Genomic DNA, 9,397 nt, shown 5'->3' with positions numbered 1-9,397 from the left:
GGCTCTCTCTGAGGAACACTTTTTAAATGCAGCTGTGGGGACTCAGAGAGGGACTCATTGGGAGAGCTCTTGATTAGCATTTGCTAATGAAAAGAAAATAAATAAATAAATAAATAAATAAATATCATAACTTGTTCCAGGGGGTATTTACCCACAGTGATGCAAAAAGTGATGCACTCTCCTGACCTCTCAAGACACCAGGCACACACGCATGCATGATGCACACACTCTGAAGACACCAGGCACACACGCATGCATGATGCACACACTCTGAAGACACCAGGCACACACACATGCATGATGCACATGCATCCATTAGGAAAGACACTTATGAACATGAAACATGATTTTTTAAAAAAAAAAAGTCTTTGAGCCCTCAGTCCCCACCCCACTCACCATAAACCTCCGTCAGCACAGGTGTGTGTGTGTGTGTGTGTGTGTGAGAGAGAGAGAGAAAGAGACAGAGACAGAGACAGAGACAGAGACAGAGGCAGAGACAGAGACAGAGGCAGAGACAGAGGCAGAGACTCTATTGTGTACCTCTGGCTCTCCTAGAACTTACTCTTGTAGACCAGGCTGGCCTTGAACTCACAAATCCACTTTGTCTCAGCTTCCAGAGTACTGCGACTAAAGGTGTGTGCACACTCAAGATCTTGACCGTGTCTTATCGTCTGGAACGGTGCTGTCAAATAAACAGGAGCTCAAGCTGCAGAGATGTTTTTAAGTTGTCAAGTGGCCCAATGAGAATGAGAGAGAAGAAAAGCATGAAATTCATGTTAAAATTTGTATTGACTCCAATGTGTTCAAAACATAATTTTTTTGAATTATGTGTAAGCAGCCTGAAGTTGACCCAGGATGTATATATCCTGGATATACAGCATCTCATGCTGACTCTTATTTTGCAGTCTCAGGTTGGACCTGCTTGCTTCTGATGCTCAAGTGCATCCTGTGCACGGCACCCATGGTGTTTAGAAGCAAAGGATCAAGGTCTATAGTGAAAATGTAGATGGCATAAGGAAGGGTGTCACTGTCACTCTCAAAAATAGAAAGAAAACAACAACAACAAACCAACAAAACCCAAATGGCAGAGAGTAGCCCTTGGGTCAGAGTGAAGGATCTGAGCTCTGGAGAACAGGTGCCATTCCGAATCCTCATGGAGGCGCTGGGGCACAGCCACCTTTAGTTTAGACCCTCTGCAGACTCAACCTGGCCTCCCAGCTTTCTAAAAGCTGACTTCTGAACATGGAGTCAAGATCAGACAGAGAAGTTTTCCCTTTGCGCCCAAGCATCATTGGCTTTCATTTTTGTTTTTTCCTTATGGTTAAGTCTATTATTATTATTATTATTATTATTATTATTATTATTATTATATTTTCCTTTTTTTTCAAATGTTATCCCCCTTTCCTGGTCTCCCCTCCAAAAACCCTCTATCCCCTCCCCCTGCTCACCAACCCACCCACTGGCTTTCTTATGCAATTCTAAGGAACTGGCTATCAGGAGCCTCCCAGAGTCAACAGCTTGCTACAAGCACCCAGCCTGCTCCTTTGATAAGTGTCATGCCTGACCAGCCCCACCAGCCTGGCCTCCTAGTCCTCCTCTGCAAAGCAGACGGCAGCGGCGGCGGACTGCTTCCTTTCTCCCAGAACAGTCTCCCAGATAAAGTTACGCAAGCCACAAGCCTGGTTTCCCAACTGTAAGATCAAGCTGCACTAGAACGGTTCCCACGCTCCTGTGTCATCTGAGAGTAAAACTTCCTGTGCTGAGTGTCTAAGGCTCTCCTCGCCAGCCTCAGATCTGTCTAACCCCATACTCCTGAAGTATCCCACCTCCCTGCTTCACTAAAGCACACCAACACTTGTCCATCCTACCCACCCCTGCCCAGTGCCCCTACCCCTTTGCCTCATTTTATGTTTCTTCCTCTTGTATTTCTGACCACATGTGTTTCCAACCACAGCTCTAGGATGAGACGAGGCTGCCCTTAGTGGCTTTTCCAGCACCTTCAGGGAAGCCTGACACAAATAAGCACTTACTGTGGGCCAGGCAGTGTTTGAATCATTCTACAGATAGGAACAGAAGCCACCCCTCCCTCAAAGGGAGGTATTTCCTTAACCCCATTTTCCAGATAGGAAGAAACAGGTATCACTTGCCTGATAATTAATCGCACAGACAGGAAGTGAGTGGAATTGCCATGTCCTGAGTAGTAAGGGGTGAGCTACAAAAACTAAAGAGCAAGCGGACACTCCCTCCCCTCCTTAGCCAAACTGCTTGCCTGTTGAAAGGAAAAGAACAGGGGATGCACCTGGTCTTCTGTTATTGGTGAGTTCAGCCAGAAGGCTGCCTCGGTTGCTCCAATTTGCACCTTCTTGTACTACTTAATCATCTGATGCTTCCACCCTTGTCTGGAATGGTGTGAGTCATAGTTAGGTCCCTGAGGCTCCATCCTTAGTCTATATTCAATGCCCAGTGGTTAAAGGAACTTCTCAGTTCTCTCTGCGCCTCTGCCTCTGTCTCTGTCTCTCTCTCTCTGGTCTCAAACTCACTGTGTAGCCAAGAATGACCTTGAATAATCTGATCTTCCCTGTGCTAGGATTACAGGAGTGTACACCACCATGCCTAGTTACGTAGTGTTAGGGATCAGACCCAGGGTTTCAAGCATTCTACCAGCTTTGTCACATGAACTCTCAGCTCATTTCTTCATACATCATTGTACAGAGGGAACTAGGGTTGGTATTGAGCCTATGATAAAGATGTTTAAAGATTAGAGCAATGTCCTCTGGAGCTAGCTAAAACTCAGAAGGTAAACAACTAAAAAACTTCAAGAAGTCCCTGAAACATACTGGATGTGCTAGGTTCCTTCATCCCTTCCTGTATTATTTACTTTCTGGTATTGTACTAAAATGCCATGACGAAAAGCAACTTAGAGAAGGAAGAGTTAAGTTGCTTATGGTTCCAGAAGGAGACTCCGCAGTTGTGGGGGAGGCATGGCCACAGACAGTCTGAGAGAAAGCTGAACAACCACATCTTCAACTGCAAATGTGAAGGAGAGAGAGCAAACTGGAAGTGGGGCAAGGCTAACCCCACCCCTAAATGACGTAATTCCTCCAGTAAAGCTCTAACCACCGCCTACAGATTCTACAGCCTCTCCGTAGAGCACCAGAAACCAAGTGATCAAATACCTCAGCCTATTTCTCAGACAAACTGCTACACTCCCTGATCTTTTAAGCAGTAAGGACTGCTGAGAGACACTCTCAACCAGCTGAGATGCCTGGAAGAGACACTTAGAACCATGGAGCTGCCTACAGGTTGTGCAGTGAGCTCCAGCGTCCCAGCTTCCATGAGCAGTCACTCTTGCTGGGAAAAAACTTTCAGTAATGCAACAAACTGCTTTCGAATCATCTTTGCTCCTTGTATTAGTCAAGGCTCTCTAGAGTCACAGAATTTATGGGTCGTCTCTATATAGTAAAGGAATTTGTTGGTGACTTACAGTCTGGAGTCTAACTCCCAACAATGGTCAGCAGCAGCTGTGGATGGAAGACCAAGGATCCAGCAGTTGCTCAGCCCCACAAGGCAAACAGGCAAAGGAAAAAGAGAGAGCCTTCCTTCTTCCAATGTCGTGTAGTCTCCAGCAGAAGGTGTGGCTCAGATTAAAGGTGTGTGCCACCACACCTTTCATCCCAGATGACCTTGAACTTGAGAAGTTCAGTCTTAATCTTCTGGAATTCACAGCCACTATGCCTCAAGATCTCCATGCCAAGATCCAGGTCAGAAACTTGTATCTCCCAGCCTCCAGATTAGGATCACTGGTGAGCCTCCAATTCTGGATTGTAGTTCATTCCAGATATAGTCAAGTTGACAACCAGGAATAGCCACTACAATCCTGTAAGTAAGTCCTCACCCACACCCCTATAGCCCAAATAAATATATTGGTTCCCCCAGTTGAGCAGGTAGTTTCCTCATCTTCACTCTATGAGGTGAGTAGACCTTCATTCACATTGCCCTGGGAACAGTGTCATACAACACACATGGCCCCAGAATCTCAGGACAGATGTTTAGTATGTGTGCAATGAGTGGCTTGCTAAGCTTTCAAGGCTACATGGGTCTCTCTGCGGGAGACAGAAAGCATGAGAATCCAGGGGTCATGGATGGTCTTTGCTGAGGACAGTCCATCAAGGAGAGATCACAGAGCTAATTTATACCCAGAAAAATATAAGCTGGATGGAAGTTGATAGAGTCAAGGAAGGAACAGAGACTGGCCTGGGTGGTAGCTGAAGGCACAAGGTACTGATTCTCAGCTGGTGAGTTTCAACCCCTTTGGGGATTGACTGAGTCTTTCACAGGGATTGCTTAAGACGATAGGAAAACACAGATTTTTTACATTTCAATTCATAACAGTAGCGAAATTATAGCTATGAAGTAACAACAACATGATTATATGGTTGGGGGCCACCACAAGATGAGGCAGTGGATGAAAAGGGTCCCAGCATTAGCAAGATTGAGAACCACCGTTATAGGGAAATAGGAGGGTGGGAAACTAAAGCAGCATGGAAATGGGAGGGAGGCCCTCACCCGAAGGTCTGGTTTGTGTTTCTTACTGGCTGAGAGTCAAGAATTTCACCCATCAGTCTATATCCCTGTGAGGGTCTAGATGGTTAAGTGGGTAAAAGAACTGGCTGCGTGAGCATGAAGTCCCAAGTTCAAATCTCCAGGATCCATGTAGAAAGCCCGATGTGGCTGTAACCCTAGTAAACTGAAACCCTTGGGCTGTCAGGAAGGAGACAGAGACATGAGAATTGTTTCTGCTTGCTGGCTGCTAGCCTACCTACAGGTGACAGACTCTCTCAAGGTAGAGAGTAAGGTGGAAGTCAATGGAGCAGGTGGAGCAGGTTCCCACTATCCTCCTCTGTACTGCACACACACGTGGGCACCACACACACACACACACACACATACACACAACCCTTATGAGGACCACCTGCACAGAGACAATCCTCTCTTTGTTGAATGCTATCTCAACAAGAGTGTGCAAACCCTTTACAACCTCTACTGAGTGTAGAGATGCAACGTGATCTTTGAGTTTAACCTTATCAGGACTCTTTCCTCACCCTTAAACTGCAGCAGCAAACCTCATAAACCATCTTATAGTTTCATTTACAGAAAGAAACTCTATACAATAAGAGATATAAATAAGCCAGCTTGTGTATTTTAACTTAATTTTTAAGCTCTACTTAATCTTTGAATCTGGCTGTAAACTATATCCTTTGAACAATGTGACTTCAGAAATGACAAAATCACACACACACACACACACATACAACACATACATACACACCACACACACACTGTTATGGTTCTTAAGGGCAACTCTTTCTGATCTCCTGTGCTCTGGATCTGCCTCCTTATAGTGTATGCTTAACATACCCCAACTCTCATTCTGGACAGATAGCTCAACAGCCCGACCACCAGAGAACCTGTACGATGAAAGGACAGAACCAATTCCTTAAAGTTGTTTCATAACAATCCACATCAGTGCTGCGGCATATATGCACCACCCCCATAAATAAGTAAAATGCAATTTAAAAGCAGCAACTCCAGATGTGACAGCTGCTGCCTGTAATCATCGTACTAAGGAGGCTGAGGTTGGGGCAGCCCGGGTGATACAGAGAGTTCTAGTTCAGCCTAAGCTACAGAGTGAAACACTAGCTTGAGGTACACCCCTGTGTATCTCAGCTGGCACTTTCCTAGCAGACAAGAAGCCCTGCGTTTGATTCCCCAATATAAATTTAACATGATGGTATATGCCTGTAATCCCAGCATTCAAGAGCTGGAGGTAGGAGGATCAGAAACCCAATAAATAAATAAATAAATAAATAAATAAATAAATAAATAAATAAATCTCAACTTTGTTTCATACTAACTCATTCTGAAGTTTTTTTTTTAATAAAGAGATGTATATTATTATTTTCTTTATGTGTACCCTCGTGTGGCTATATGAACGAGTATCTGCATGTACCTACTGTGGAGGTCAGAACCCCTGACACTGCAGTTACAGGCAGTTGTGAGCTGCTTGATGTAAATGCTGGTACCTGAACTTGGAGGTTCTGCAAGAGCAACGAGTACTCTTAACCGCCAATCCATCTCTTCAGCCCTCTGAATTTTTCACATTTATTTGCATGTGCCATGGTGAGAGGATAAAGGTCGGACAACGTATAGCAGTTGGTTCTCTCCTTTTGCCATATGGGTTCTAGGGATCGAACTCAGAGTGTTTGTACCTTCTGAGTCATCTAGAAATTATTTCTTTGGTATGAGTCAGGATCTGGGCATGTGTGTAGGATTTTGTCATGTACAAAGGTAACAACTTCAATGGCTGACATTGACCGGTGAAAGCTCCCAAAGGGTACATAAGAAGGAGAGAATACAGGCCAGGCTTTCCTTCCCTTCTGCTAAAGCCAGAGCCACAGCAAAGGGTGCAGAAGGCAGTTTCCCAGGACACAGGGGAGAAGAGGGAAGAACCTGGTCCCTCCCTCCCTCCCTCCCTCCCTCCCTCCCTCCCTCCCTCCCTCCTTTTGGCCTCTGCTCCAGCTCCTTACTTGACCACTAATCGAAAAGGGTATCCTCATTCCTTTGTCCCTCGGATCCAACAATAACTTTATCTGTTTGATAACCTGTTTCATTTCTACCTGCTTCCCAGGCTGCTAGCTCTCTTTTAGTACTTGTTACAACCCAGAGCCCAGAAAGCAAGGTCAACTGAGAACATGGCAATTCTCCTTTGACCAGGACTGTTTGTAGTATTTTATTGTATTTTGATTTATTGAGGTGATATCATGAACCCAAGCTGCCCTCCAAACTTGCTACGTAGTCAAGGATGACCTGAAACTTCTGATCCTCCTGCGTGTGCTTCCTGGAGACCAGGATTGCAGGATTGCAGGTAGGTACCACCACACCGGGCAGGGTTGGAACTCAGGGCTTAGTGCTTTCTAGGCAAGCACTTTAACAACTGAGCCACACACACCCTCGCCCCCATTAACCATTCACACTGTCATGCAACCCGCACTATTGAACAACTCCCCAACTCTTTCTACTTTAGGAGACTGAAACTCTGTCCCAGCAGTGACCCCAGCAACCAGCATTTGGCTTTCCATCTACAAGTTTGACTCTTCTATATCATTCATGCAAGAGCGTCACAGAGATTATGTGACTAGCTTGTTCACTTGCACTGCCCTCAGGCTCACTCACATCACAGTGCATATCATAATTCCTTCCATTTATTCATACACACACACACATTTGTGTCTATGAAACATTTTCATGCAAGTGCTTTTTAATTTATTACTTTATTTCATTTGCATGAATGTTTCACTTGAATGTATGTCTGTGTATCATGTGTTCTCCGTGCCTGTGGAGACCAGAAGAGAGTGCTGGATCTCCTGGGACTGGAGTTACAGTTGACTGTAAGCTGCTATGTGAGTGTTGGGTATCAAACCCACATCCTCTGCAAGAGCAGTCAGTGCTCTTAACCATTGAGTGATCTCTACAGCACAAACTTTATTTTGATTTTTTAACACAAGTACTGGGTATGGACTCAGGCCCCTATACGTACTCAGTAAGCACTTTGTAGACTGAGCCATACCTCCAGTTTCCATATACACATATATCATGTGCATCATGTGTTTATATGGATATGTGTGAATGCACTTGTGTGTGGAAGCCACAGTTTGATATCAGATGTCTTCCTCTATCACTTTCTCTACTTTTGTTTTTATTTTTGAGATTTTATTCTAACATTTTCTTCTTCTTTTCTTTCTTTCTTTCTTTTTTTGAGACAGGATCTTACTATGGATTTTGTTTGTTTTGTTTTTGTTTTTGTCTGTTTGTATTTGTTTTTTTTGTTTTTTTTTTTTGTTTTTTTTTTTTTTGGTTTTTCGAGACAGGGTTTCTCTGTGTAGCCCTGGCTGTCCTGGAACTCACTCTGTAGACCAGGCTGGCCTCGAACTCAGAAATCCGCCTGCCTCTGCCTCCCGAGTGCTGGGATTAAAGGCGTGCGCCACCAACGCCCGGCGTTGTATTTGTTTTTTGAGACAAGATCCTACCATGTCATTCTGGCAGTTCTTGAACTCACTACATAGACCAGGCTGGCCTCCAATTCTACCTACCTCTGCCTCTTTAGGATTGAGATCAAAGTCATGTGCCACCATACCTGGGTCTCCTTTTTTTTTTTTTAAAAAAGATTTATTTATTTATTATTATATGTAAGTACACTGTAGATGTCTTTAGACACTCCAGAAGAGGGCGCCAGATCTTGTTACAGATGGTTGTGAGCCACCATGTGGTTGCTGGGATTTGAACTCTGGACCTTCGGAAGAGCAGTCGGGTGCTCTTACACACTGAGCCATCTCACCAGCCCCTGGGTCTCCTTTTTATTAATTTAAATTGTGTGTATGTGAACATGCAAGCAGGTAGCCACGGAAACCAGAGGCGTTGGATGCCCTGGAGCTGGAATGCAGTAATGGATGTTTTCAATCCATCTGGTATGATCATAGGGGTGCTGCGGATTGAACTTGGGTTCTCTGTAAGAGCACTATGTCCTCTGAACTGCTGGACCATCTCCAGAAGCCATTTTCCTTCTTTTTTTTTTTTTTTTTTTTTTGTTTTTTTTTTTTTTTTTTTTGTTTTTCGAGACAGGGTTTACTCTGTGTAGCCCTGGCTGTCCTGGAACTCACTTTGTAGACCAGGCTGGCCTCGAACTCAGACATCCGCCTGCCTCTGCCTCCCCAGTGCTGGGATTAAAGGCGTGCGCCACCACGCCCGGCTGCCATTTTCCTTCTTAAGGGAGAATACCCCCAATTGCGTTCTCAGTCCACATTTTGTCTGTGTCTACTCTTTTTTTTTTTTTAAAGATTTATTTATTATTATATCTAAGTACACTGTAGCTGTCTTCAGATGCACCAGAAGAGGGCATCAGGTCTCATTACGGATGGTTGTGGGCCACCATGTAGTTGCTGGGATTTGAACTTCAGACCTTCAGAAGGGCAGTCGGTGCTCTTAACCACTGAGCCATCTCTCCAGCTCCCCTGTGTCTACTCTTAGTGGTGTTCCACTCACCTCCATCTCTCACTTCTTGTGGAAAATGCTGCAGTGATTGGCCATGTTCCATCAAATACCTATCCATTCAGGCGTGTGATTTGCAATGCTTCTCGGTGCATATCCGGAAGTGCAATTTCTGGCTCATATGATTATTCTACGTTTGGTTTATTTTCAGCGCCTGTGATGGCATCCAGGGATCATTACATATGTCTAGCTTTCTGAGGGACTTCTGCACCATCTGCCCCAGCAGCTGCACTGTTTTACAGCCCACCCACAGGCCACTGGCTTTCAGTCTCTCCACATGTCACCAACTACT

Source organism: Mus caroli, unplaced genomic scaffold (genome assembly GCF_978045245.1).
Source record: "Mus caroli unplaced genomic scaffold, Mus_caroli_1 scaffold_6, whole genome shotgun sequence".
NCBI lineage: Eukaryota > Metazoa > Chordata > Mammalia > Rodentia > Muridae > Mus > Mus caroli.
Note: the sequence above shows the minus strand (reverse complement) of the source record.